This window comes from Schistocerca serialis, chromosome 8 (assembly GCF_023864345.2).
Source record: "Schistocerca serialis cubense isolate TAMUIC-IGC-003099 chromosome 8, iqSchSeri2.2, whole genome shotgun sequence".
NCBI lineage: Eukaryota > Metazoa > Arthropoda > Insecta > Orthoptera > Acrididae > Schistocerca > Schistocerca serialis.
Window position 1 is genome coordinate 355,929,464 of NC_064645.1, and position 14,061 is coordinate 355,943,524.

Below are 14,061 nucleotides of genomic sequence, written 5' to 3' on the forward strand. Positions count from 1 at the left end.
ATTAGTGAAACTGAACAGTCCAAATTTCTGTGTGCTCAGGTAGGTAGTAAACTGTCCTGGAGAGCCCACGTTCAGGATCTTGTTCAAAGACTTAATGCTGCTATTTTCATTATTCGAACAGTACCTGAATTAAGTGATTGTTCGACACGAAAATTAGTCTACTTTGCTTGTTTTCCGTAGCTTGTGTCGTATAGTATTATATTTCGGGGTAACTCTTTCCGTTATGTAAGTATATTTTTGGCTCAGAAAAGGATGGTTCGGGCAATAAGTGGTGTAAGCTCGCGAACCTCTTGTCGACCCCTGTTCACGAGTCTGGGTATTTTGACACCCTCCTCTCAATATATACATATATTCCTTACTGTCGTTTCTTGTTAATAATATCACCTTATTCCCAAGAACAAGCAGCTTTCACTCAGGTAATACTCGGCAGAAATCCAATCAGCATTAGGATCGCACTTCCTTAACTCTTGTGCAGAAAGGTGTGCTTCATACTGCTGCATTTATTTTCAATGAGCTACCACAAGAAATCAAAAATCTTTGCAGTAATCCACGTGCTTTCAAATCAAAATTGAAGAGTTTTCCTCATGAGTCACTCCTTCTATTCTGTTGAGGAGTTCCTTGAAAAATTGAGTTGATTCTTATACACTCCTGGAAATTGAAATAAGAACACCGTAAATTCATTGTCCCAGGAAGGGGAAACTTTATTGACACATTCCTGGGGTCAGATACATCACATGATCACACTGACAGAACCATAGACACAGGCAACAGAGCATGCACAATGTCGGCACTAGTACAGTGTACATCCACCTTTCGCAGCAATGCAGGCTGCTATTCTCCCATGGAGACGATCGTAGAGATGCTGGATGTAGTCCTGTGGAACGGCTTGCCATGCCATTTCCACCTGGCGCCTCAGTGGGACCAGCGTTCGTGCTGGACGTGCAGACCGCGTGAGACGACGCTTCATCCAGTCCCAAACATGCTCAATGGGGGACAGATCCGGAGATCTTGCTGGCCAGGTTAGTTGACTTACACCTTCTAGAGCACGTTGGGTGGCACGGGATACATGCGGACGTGCATTGTCCTGTTGGAACAGCAAGTTCCCTTGCCGGTCTATGAATGGTAGAACGATGGGTTCGATTACGGTTTGGATGTACCGTGCACTATTCAGTGTCCCCTCGACGATCACCAGTGGTGTACGGCCAGTGTAGGAGATCGCTCCCCACACCATGATGCCGGGTGTTGGCCCTGTGTGCCTCGGTCGTATGCAGTCCTGATTGTGGCGCTCACCTGCACGGCGCCAAACACGCATACGACCATCATTGGCACCAAGGCAGAAGCGACTCCCATCGCTGAAGACGACACGTCTCCATTCGTCCCTCCATTCACGCCTGTCGCGACACCACTGGAGGCGGGCTGCACGATGTTGGGGCGTGAGCGGAAGACGGCCTAACGGTGTGCAGGACAGTAGCCCAGCTTCATGGAGACGGTTGCGAATGGTCCTCGCCGATACCCCAGGAGCAACAGTGTCCCTAATTTGCTGGGAAGTGGCGGTGCGGTCCCCTACGGCACTGCGTAGGATCCTACGGTCTTGGCGTGCATCCGTGCGTCGCTGCGGTCCGGTCCCAGGTCGACGGGCACGTGCACCTTCCGCCGACCACTGGCGACAACATCGATGTGCTGTGGAGACCTCACGCCCCACGTGTTGAGCAATTAGGCGGTACGTCCTCCCGGCCTCCCGCATGCCCACTATACGCCCTCGCTCAAAGTCCGTCAACTGCACATACGGTTCACGTCCACGCTGTCGCGGCATGCTACCAGTTTTAAAGACTGCGATGGAGCTCCGTATGCCACGGCAAACTGGCTGACACTGACGGCGGCGGTGCACAAATACTGCGCAGCTAGCGCCATTCGACGGCCAACACCGCGGTTCCTGGTGTGTCCGCTGTGCCGTGCGTGTGATCATTGCTTGTACAGCCCTCTCGCAGTGTCCGGAGCAAGTATGGTGGGTCTGACACACCGGTGTCAATGTGTTCTTTTTTCCATTTCCAGGAGTGTATTATTGATTGCGTGTACTTAAAATTACGGCTTGACTTTTTTTTGGTTCATAAACATATTATTCTCGTCTGTTATTACTTTTATGCTGTAATTTCATGTAATGACAAGTTTCATGACCTTGGAGATTTGCTCCTCAACTTGGCCCTACGTAACTTGACGTGTAAATTAATAAATAAAATATCCCTACTTCGCTTCAAAACATTATGTAGAAAGCAGGAGTGACATAAGCTTTCTAAGGGAATACACAGTGTGGTTTTAATAAAACTTTCAGTACTAGAGAGGGCCCCCATGATAAACTAGTGATCGGACGACAATGAAACTTCGTAGAAACATTTGTGAAATACAATAATAAACCACAGAAAGAAACACATTTTAATTTCCACGTCAGTCGGTATCAACTGTTAATTAATCATCATGTACAAGTTACCTGTTACAAACTTTCCTAGTGTGGCGACCAAATGCATTCGCGGCAGCCTGGAACCACACTAGAGATTGATCTACTGCTGTCCGAAACAAAGGTGGGCCATTAAATGTTCATCTATTGTGAGGCAGGTCGTGCACTGCTTGAAAATTGGATATTGCGTCCGGCATGCTCAGATATGGCAATAGTAGCTCCTTCAACAATTTATGTCACAACTGGTTCAGATATGATAATAGTAGCTCCTTCAACAATTTATGTCACAACTGGCAGCAATTCACCAGTTAATTAGACCTACTGAATCAAGTTGACCTACGCCGGTGCGGAAACAAGAATGCTCCTTATTACCTTACCCTTTCCAGTCCAGTGAGTCCATCTGGACCTACTACAGGTTTGGTATATTTCTCGAAACATACTGTTTCCACACATGGCACCATTGCGTTCTAGTGAGTAAGCTAGATCACTAGATGGCAGCACCAACTGGATAATGGATACTGGGTCCATATGTACGCATTAGAAAGGAAACTGCACTAATTCAAAAAAGAATATGAATCTGGTCTCGCTAGCCACCACTGAAGTCGCAAATGGCAGTGGTTTGGGGTCGGTGGAATGCTCGTCTGTGTCGGAGATATCCTTGAAGCGATGGATTTGTAACAGTTCGTTGGGTCACTGTAGTGCCAAGTGCTGCTGCAACTTGTAATCTCTCTTCTCAAATTGCTGCTACAACTTGTTATCTCTCCTCCTCTTCCTATTTCCATCTATTGTCCACATTAGTCCTTTACGAAGACTTGAGAGGAGCGAAGATTACAATAAACATTCTAGTTTACTTAGCTTGTCATGTAGAGCTCACTCCATTTCTTCTTGTCTAGGGGTGTGATTCTTGAAGAGGGAAACGTCACATTTTAGGTATTTATGGTCCGATTGATCTAAATAATTTTGAAGATCGTTGTTGCAGAATTTTTGTTTTTACCTAAACAAATTTTTTCTCATTTTGGTATATCATTCACTTTTCTGATTTTTCACATTAACAAAGCCGAAATTCCATTGTTTGCACAAAATAAAAAAATATATCCGATCACATAAAAGGTATGCTTACCACTCTCACACACCGCAAAAAAAAAGAAGCATGTTCGAAAGGCTTTACAATTTTTCTTAACAAATAAATTTCTACTAATTTCTGTTACATTACTACTTTCGATTATTATTTCATAAATGAATCCAGAAATAAACATAATAACCAGAACAGTATTGCGTAATTAATAACAGATATTTTAAAGTGTAATTTCAAGTGTTTCTAAAAAAAATTATTATAACTCGACGTTCTGAAGTATTACTTATCGATTATAATATCTGAATGAAAAAAAATTATGAGGTAATTCATTTTCATGATTTTTAGCTTGAAATATAACATATTATGTATAAAATTATATGAACGTTTTCAGAAAAGCAACTGAGATGATACCGACCAGTCCAAATTTCGAAAAATAATACTGGTATCGACAACAACTGTCGGGGTAGAGTAATGATAGGGGAGGATGTCCCGTTACAAAATGCAGTACGATGCGCCAGAGGCATACGCCGCAGACGACGGTCTTTGCTGTTGGTAGTGCCTCGTGGCTGTCTGAAGACAAGTCTTTCTGCGACTGTACATCCCACGATCACCTCTGCCAGCAATCATGTATGTATATTCAGGTCAGGTATTTCTACAGTGTCGCAGAAGAAACATCCAGCATCTCGTGGTCCTATTAGGTGACCGACGCTTTTAAACTCGGTGCGGTGTGACGCTCTTGACTAAGATTAGCTCAGAACGTCCAACCTTGAAGGTACACTATATGATCAGAAATATTCAAACACCCCCAGAAACTTAGTTTTTCATATTAGGTGCATTGGGCTGCTACCTACTGCCAGGTGCTGCACGTCAGTGACATCAATCAGTAGCGAGCCAGTGGGTGTGTTGGACCTTCCATCGGGATACAGACCCCCTTGAAGATGTCCTCCACAGACGGGGACGAAACGTTGGGAATTGACACAGAATTCATCAACCGACCACGGCATAACAGCCCGGATAATTATAATGGACACTACATTTTAGCGGAGTGTGCACTGATATGAAACTTCCTGGCAGACTAAAACTGTGCGCCGGACCGAGACTCGATCTCTGGACCTTTTCCTTACGCGGGCAAGTGCTCTACCGACTGAGCTACCCAAGCACGACTCACGCCCCGTCCTCACAGCTTTAATTCCGCCAGTACCACGTCTCCTACCTTCCAAACTTTACAGAAGCTCTTCTGCGAACCTTGCAGAACTAGCACTCCTGAAAGAGAGGATTTTGCGGAGACATGGCTTAGTCACAGCCTGGGGGAGGTTTCTGGAATGAATTTCCACTCCACAGCGGAGTGTGCGCTGATATGAAACTTCCTGGCACATTAAAACTGTGTGCCGGACCGAGACTCGAACTCGGGACCTTTGCTTTACGCGGGCTAGTGCTCTACCGACTGAGCTACACAAGCACGACTCACGCCCCGTCCTCACAGCTTTAATTCCACCAGTACCGAGTTCGAGTCTCGGTCCGACACACAGTTTTAATCTTCCAGGAAGTTTGACTACAGTTTATTATTTTACATCAGTAGTTATAAGACATCGTGAGAGAGAAGAACGAGGGGCTCCGTGCAACTCACGGACTTCGAACATGGCCACTTGCGTAAAACGTCTGTACGAGAGATTTCCACAATCCTAGCCATCCCTTGGTCCACTCTTTCCGATGTGATAGTGAAGTGGAAACGTGAAGGGACACGTACAGCACAAAAGCGTACGGGCTGGCCTCATCTGTTGACTGACAGAGACCGCCGACAGTTGAAGAGGATGGTAATGTGTAATAGGTAGATATCTATTCAGACCATCACACAAGAATTACAAACTGCATGATGATCCACTGCAAGTACTATGACAGTTAGGCGGAAGGTTGAATTTCATGGTCTAGGGGCTGCTCATAAGCCACCCATGACACCGGTAAATGCCAAACTACGCCTCGTTCGGTGTAGGGAGTGCAAACAGTGGATGATTGAGCAATGGAAAGACGTTGTGTGGAGCAACGAATCACTGTACACAATGTGGCGATCCGATGGCAGGGTGTCGGTATGGCGAATTCCCGGTGAACGTCATCTGCAAGCGTGTGCAGTGCCAACAGTAAAATTCGGGGGCGGTGGTGTTATGGTGTGGTCGTGTTTTTCATGGAGGGGACTTGCACCCCTTATTTTTGTTTTTTTTGTTTTTTGCGTGGCACTATCACAGCACAGGCCTACGTTGATGTTTTAATCACCTTCTTGATTCTCACTGTTGAAGAGCAATTCGGGAATGTCAATTGCATCTTTCAACACGATCGAGCACCTGTTCATAATGCACGCCCTGTGGCGGAGAGGTTACACGTCAGTAACATACTCTAATGGACTGGGCTGCCCAGATTCCTGACCTGAATCCTATAGAACACTTTTGTGATGTTTTGGAACCCCGGCTTCGTGCCAGTCCTCGTCGACCGACATCGATGTCTCTCCTCAGCGCAGCACTACGTGGAGAATAGGCTGCCATTCCCCAAGAAATCTTCCAACACCTGATTGAACGTAGATTTGATTAGTACCTGTTCCATAGATCATGAATACGACACTTCGTAATGATGTGGAACGTGTCAGGTTAATAAAAGGTGTCTATACAAGATATTACATTAGACACTCAATATTTTTTTTTTTTTTTTTTGAAGTTGAGTAATTACCCACTTACTATTTCCAAACATTCATCTAATGAGTAGAAGGAGTTGCCATTAAGAAATTCATTTAATTTCCTTTTAAATGGTGTATGGCTATCTGTCAGACTTTTGATGCTATTAGGTAAGTGACCAAAGACTTTTGTGGCAGCATAATTTACCCCCTTCTGAGTCAAAGTAAGATTTAACCTTGAGTAGTGAAGATCATCGTTTCTCCTAGTCTTGTAGCCATGTACACTGATATTACTTTTAAAATTGTTCGGATTGTTAATAACAAATTTCATAAGAGCATATACAGCGTGAGTCACCTAACGTTACCGCTGGATATACACTCCTGGAAATGGAAAAAAGAACACATTGACACCGGTGTGTCAGACCCACCATACTTGCTCCGGACACTGCGAGAGGGCTGTACAAGCAATGATCACACGCACGGCACAGCGGACACACCAGGAACCGCGGTGTTGGCCGTCGAATGGCGCTAGCTGCGCAGCATTTGTGCACCGCCGCCGTCAGTGTCAGCCAGTTTGCCGTGGCATACGGAGCTCCATCGCAGTCTTTAACACTGGTAGCATGCCGCGACAGCGTGGACGTGAACCGTATGTGCAGTTGACGGACTTTGAGCGAGGGCGTGTAGTGGGCATACGGGAGGCCGGGTGGACGTACCGCCGAATTGCTCAACACGTGGGGCGTGAGGTCTCCACAGCACATCGATGTTGTCGCCAGTGGTCGGCGGAAGGTGCACGTGCCCGTCGACCTGGGACCGGACCGCAGCGACGCACGGATGCACGCCAAGACCGTAGGATCCTACGCAGTGCCGTAGGGGACCGCACCGCCACTTCCCAGCAAATTAGGGACACTGTTGCTCCTGGGGTATCGGCGAGGACCATTCGCAACCGTCTCCATGAAGCTGGGCTACGGTCCCGCACACCGTTAGGCCGTCTTCCGCTCACGCCCCAACATCGTGCAGCCCGCCTCCAGTGGTGTCGCGACAGGCGTGAATGGAGGGACGAATGGAGACGTGTCGTCTTCAGCGATGGGAGTCGCTTCTGCCTTGGTGCCAATGATGGTCGTATGCGTGTTTGGCGCCGTGCAGGTGAGCGCCACAATCAGGACTGCATACGACCGAGGCACACAGGGCCAACACCCGGCATCATGGTGTGGGGAGCGATCTCCTACACTGGCCGTACACCACTGGTGATCGTCGAGGGGACACTGAATAGTGCACGGTACATCCAAACCGTAATCGAACCCATCGTTCTACCATTCATAGACCGGCAAGGGAATTTGCTGTTCCAACAGGACAATGCACGTCCGCATGTATCCCGTGCCACCCAACGTGCTCTAGAAGGTGTAAGTCAACTACCCTGGCCAGCAAGATCTCCGGATCTGTCCCCCATTGAGCATGTTTGGGACTGGATGAAGCGTCGTCTCACGCGGTCTGCACGTCCAGCACGAACGCTGGTCCAACTGAGGCGCCAGGTGGAAATGGCATGGCAAGCCGTTCCACAGGACTACATCCAGCATCTCTACGATCGTCTCCATGGGAGAATAGCAGCCTGCATTGCTGCGAAAGGTGGCTATACACTGCACTAGTGCCGACATTGTGCATGCTCTGTTGGCTGTGTCTATGTGCCTGTGGTTCTGTCAGTGTGATCATGTGATGTATCTGACAACAGGAATGTGTCAATAAAGTTTCCCCTTCCTGGGACAATGAATTCACTGTGTTCTTATTTCAATTTCCAGGAGTGTATTTCGTAAACCACATCAAATACTGACGAACGCGATTCCACAGACCGAACGTAAGGAGAGGGGCTAGTGTAATTGTTCAATACAAACCATACAAAAATGCACGGAAGTATGTTTTTTAACACAAACCTACCTTTTTTTAAATGGAACCACGTTAGTTTTATTAGCACATCTGAACATATAAACAAATACGTAATCAGTTCCTCCGCTGTTCGATCGTGTGTATCGGAGAGCACCGAATTACGTAGGGAACGGTGATGAACCTTAGGCACAGAAGAGACAGGAACAGCACATTACGTCCACATGCTAACACCTTTTTATTGGTCTTTTTCACTGACGCACATGTTCATTAGCATGAGGGGTGATGTACACGTACACACGTGGTTTCCGTTTTCAATTACGGAGTGGAATAGAGTGTGTCCCGACATGTCAGGCCAATAGACGCTGAATGTGGTGGCCATCTTTTGCTGCACACAATTGCAATCTCTGGCGTAATAAATGTCATACACGCCGCAGTACATCTGGTGTAATGTCGCCGCAGGCTGCCACAATGCGTTGTTTCATATCCTCTGGGGTTGTAGGCACATCACGGTACACATTCTCCTTTAACGTACCCCACAGAAGGAAGTCCAGAGGTGTGAGATCAGGAGAACGGGCTGGCCAATTTATGCGTCCTCCACGTCCTATGAAACGCCCGTCGAACATCCTGTCAAGGGTCAGCCTAGTGTTAATTGCGCAATGTGCAGGAGCACCATCATGCTGATACCACATACGTCGACGCGTTTCCAGTGAGACATTTTCGAGGAGCGTTGGCAGATCATTCTGTAGAAACGCGATGTATGTTGCAGTGCTCTCCGATACACACGATCGAACAGCGGAGGAGTGGTACTCAAGCGTTAACTTTAGGTTACAATATCTCCGGATGTAATTAACGTTTTACAATGCAACAAACGGCACTGATTACGTATTTGTTTATATGTTCAGATGTGATAAAAAACTAACGTGGTTCCATTTAAAAAAACGTAGGTTTGTGTTAAAAAACATACTTCCGTGCATTTTTGTATGGTTTGTATTAAACAATTACACTAGCCCCTCTCCTCACGTTCGGTCTGTGGAATCGGTTCGTTAGTATTTGATGTGGTTTACGAAATATATCCAGCGGTAACGTTAGGTGACTCACCCTGTATATATTGTGAGGCTACAGTGAAGATTTCTAGTTCTTTATATAGGTGTGTGAAGGATGATCTTGGATGAGCTCCAGCAATTATTCTGCCATACGAAAGCAGAGAATGAAAATAGGCGTGGTAAGCTAATTTACCCAGATGTATATCGCCAAAATTTGCAATGACCCTAGTAGCATAAGTAGCTGAACTCATACGTTTCAGCAGATCCTCAGTATGGTTTTTTCCAGTTCAATCTCTCATCAATGCATACAACTAGAAATTTTGAATAATCTACTTTAGCTACCGATTTCTGATCGAAGTCTATATTTATCGATGGGGTCATTCCATTTACTGTGTAGAAGTGTACATACCGTGTTTTGTCAAAGTTTAATGAGAGCCAATTTGCAGAGAAACACTTAATGATTTTCTGAAAAAGCATTGTTTACAATTTCACCACTTAATTCTTGTCTGTCGGGTGTGATAGCTATACTTGCATCATCGGCAAAAAGTACCAGCTTTGCATCTTCGTGAATATAGAATGTCAAGTCATTAATATACAGGGGGTTTACAAAAAGGTACGGCCAAACTTTCAGAAAACATTCCTCACACACAAAGAAAGAAAATATGTTATGTGGACATGTGTCCGGAAACGCTTACTTTCCATGTTAGAGCTCATTTTATTACTTCTCTTCAAATCACATTAATCATGGAATGGAAACACACAGCAACAGAACGTACCAGTGTGACTTCAAACACTTTGTTACAGGAAATGTTCAAAATGTCCTCCGTTAGCGAGGATACATGCATCCACCCTCCGTCGCATGGAATCCCTGATGCGCTGATGCAGCCCTGGAGAATGGCGTATTGTATCACAGCCGTCCACAATACGAGCACGGAGAGTCTCTACATTTGGTACCGGGGTTGCGTAGGCAAGAACTTTCAAATGCCCCCATAAATGAAAGTCAAGAGGGTTGAGACCAGGAGAGCGTGGAGGCCATGGAATTGGTCCGCCTCTACCAATCCATTGGTCACCGAATCTGTTGTTGAGAAGCGTACGAACACTTCGACTGAAATGTGCAGGAGCTCCATCGTGCATGAACCACACGTTGTGTCGTACTTGTAAAGGCACATGTTCTAGTAGCACAGGTAGAGTATCCCGTATGAAATCACGATAACGTGCTCCATTGAGCGTAGGTGGAAGAACATGGGGCCCAATCAAGACATAACCAACAATGCCTGCCCAAACGTTCACAGAAAATCTGTGTTGATGACGTGATTGCACAATTGCGTGCGGATTCTCGTCAGCCCACACATGGTGATTGTGAAAATTTACAATTTCATCACGTTGGAATGAAGCCTCATCCGTAAAGAGATTTGCATTGAAATAAGGATTGACACATTGTCGGATGAACCATTCGCAGAAGTGTACCCGTGGAGGCCAATGAGCTGCTGATAGTGCCTGCACACGCTGTACATGGTACGGAAACAACTGGTTCTCCCGTAGCACTCTCCATACAGTGGCGTGGTCAACGTTACCTTGCACAGCAGCAACTTCTCTGACGCTGACATTAGCGTTATCGTCAACTGCGCGAAGAATTGCCTCGTCCATCGCAGGTGCCCCCGTCGTTCTAGGTCTTCCCCAGTCGCGAGTCATAGGCTGGAATGTTCCGTGCTCCCTAAGACGCCGATCAAGTGCTTCGTCCGTCTTTCTGACGGGACACCTTCGTTCTGGAAATCTGTCTCGATACAAACGTACCGCGCCACGGCTGTTGCCCCGTGCTAATCCACACATCAAATGGACATCTGCCAAATCCGCATTTGTAACATTGCACTGACTGCAAAACCACGTTCGTGATGAACACTAACCTGTTGATGCTACGTACTGTAGAGCAATGAGTCGCATGTCAACACAAGCACCGAAGTCAACATTAGTTTCCTTCAATTGGGCCAGCTGGTGGTGAATCGAGGAAGTACAGTACATACTGACGAAACTAAAATGAGCTCTAAGATGAAAATTAAGCGTTTGAGGAATGTTTCCTGAAAGTTTGGCCGTACCTTTTTGTAACACCCTGTATATGGGGAGCAGCAGGGGACCCAAGACCGAGCCTAAGATGAAAATTAAGCGTTTGCGGACACATGTCCACATAACATCTTTTCTTTATTTGTGTGTGAGGAATGTTTCCTGAAAGTTTGGTCGTACCTTTCTATAACGCCCTGTATGTGGGGAGCGGCGGGGGGCCCAAGACCGAGCCTTGCGGCACCCCATGCTTGATTGTTCCCCAGTTTGAGAAGTTACGTTTTTTGCATATTTTGTGAACTGTTTATTTCAACTGCGAGAGTGGCAGTTGTCATCAAGGCTGAAGGTGGGCCAACACCATATGAAATTCCAGCATTACGGGTGAAATTCATTTTCAGCCAGGCGTCCGGGTACTTTTGATCACATGGTGTAACTAAAACTCACGGCCGTTGCAACCGGATGGGTCTCTTGTTAAGCGCCATGTGTATTCAGGGGGTGGAGGGGGAGTGTTTCCACCGACTCGCGCGGCGGCCCGCCTGGTGAGGACAGGGCGCCCGCCCCCCGGCAGAGTGCACCGCTGCGGGCAGCTGTCAGCGCGGCGCGCATTCAGTCGGCCACAATGGCGGTCATGCGCCGCGTGGCGCCCCGTGTTTGCATATTGATGGCGGTGGCGGGCGGCGGCGGTCGGGCTGCTGCGCCACCGTCAGACGTGGCTGGGCGGCAGCGCTCGTCTCCTGCGCTGTCACGGCCCGTGATGTGGCCGTAATTACCACTCCGCCCGATTCGTCAACCTTCCAATTTGTACCCGGGCTTTCACAGTCTGAAAATGGACGGGCACCCCTATCAAGGAATTTTTCCTGCTTTCACAGATGTGGTGTCAAACACAGGTCTGCGACTGAGTAGTACATCCTTCACACCTCTCCTACATGCGTAGTGCCACCCCTCTTAGTGTAGCCCTTCCTTCTTGAAACGAATCCAGCAGTAGCCAGCTTGACGTTTCAATATTATTAAGATCTCTACTGAATTCCGTACCGAGCGAGGTGGCGCAGTGGTTAGTACACTAGACTCGCATTCGGGAGGTCGATGGTTCAATCCTGCGGCCGGCCATCCTGGTTTAGATTTTCCGTGATTTCCCTAAATCGCTCCAGGCAAATGCTGGGATGGTTCCTTTGAAAGGGCACAGACGACTTCCTTCCCCATCCTTCCCTAATCCGATGAGACCGATGACCTCGCTGTTTGGTCTCTTCCCCCAAGAACAATCCAACAATCCAATCCAACTAAATTCCGTAATGTGATTGAAATGCCTGGGATAGCAGGACACAGCGGATTAGGTTGTGCAAAGGGGCCAAAGTGAGTTCCTGTACCGGCTGTTGTGGCCGAGCGGTTCTAGGCGCTTCATTCTCGAACCGCGCGGTCGTTACGGTCGCAGGTTCGAATCCTACCTCGGTCATGGGTGTGTGTGATGTCCTTAGGTTAGTTAGGTTGAAGTACTTCTAAGTTCTAGGGGACTGATGACCTCAGAAGTTTAGTCCCATAGTGCTTACAGCAATTTTTTTTTCAGCTCCTGCAGTTGCACTCAACATACAAACTTCATTTGTCCACACACAATATTACACAAGAATGCAAAACGCTAAAAGTTGTAATGGATCTCCTTTGATTAACTTTAGATCAGCTGGGGGCCACATTCAAAATCCAAGACACCGGGCCTAAGTAAGAAATTGACATAGAAGGTTCTCCTGGAGGTGTTACCCAAAAATATTTTCTAAATCGTCAATCTAAACAGGCTGAAGACCTCAGCACTTTAATTTTAATGGAACTCAGCTGGAGGCCGCATATTAAGCAATAGGAAGTGTTTCAATCCAACAGCAGAAGGCCTGAAGCAAATTCGGCTGAGAGACCCATACCAAAACATCACAACCGTATGCCTTAAGGGCAAAACAAGAACATTAATTTAAGAGATATTAAAACTCGTCTGAAGATCACACATCAACCAAATAACTAAAACTCGAATAGGGAAGTTTCCAGAATGAGATTTTCACTCTGCAGCGGAGTGTGCGCTGATATGAAAGTTCCAGGCAGATTAAAACTGTGTGCCGGACTGAGACTCGAACTCGGGACCTTTGCCTTTCGCGGGCAAGTGCTCTACCAACTCAGCTACCCAAGCACGACTCACGCCCCCTCCTCACAGCTTTACTTCTGCCGGTACCTCGCCTCCTACCCGAAGTTTCATATCAGCCCACACTCCGCTGCAGATTGAAAATCTCATTATGGAAACATCCCCCAGGCTGTGGCTAAGCCATGTCTCCGCAATATCCTTTCTTTCAGGAGTGCTAGTTCTGCTAGGTTCGCAGGAGAGCTTCTGTAAATTTTGGAAGGTAGGAGGCGAGGTCCTGGCAGAAGTAAAGCTGTGAGGACGAGGCGTGAGTCGTGCTTGGATATCTCACATGGTAGAGCACATGCCCGCGAAAGGCAACGGACCCGAGTTCGAGTCTCGGCCCTGCACACAGTTTTAATCTGCCAAGAGGTTTGAAATGGAAAAGTTACTATGCACAAACACGAAACGGCGGTCAGACGTTCCAAGTGTCGGCCAGGAATCGTAACAATAACGCCCGGTTAGGCGAAACAGGCAGCCTGACCATTGAATTTCTTAAGCAGAAGGCAACCTAACTGACAGACAGCCGACCGACCAATCAACCAAATCAGTTCCGCTCGACGCAACTGGCAAAACGACCACAAGATTTCAATACAACGATACACAGAACATTGGCGCTCACAACGACCAACAACACCTCAGCCGTCGAATTACACGCCACGCCGCACAGGACCCGGGAATGCTATTGGTCGTCCCAGAGATGGTACGACAGTGTACTTACCGATACACGCTGCTGCTGCCGCTAAC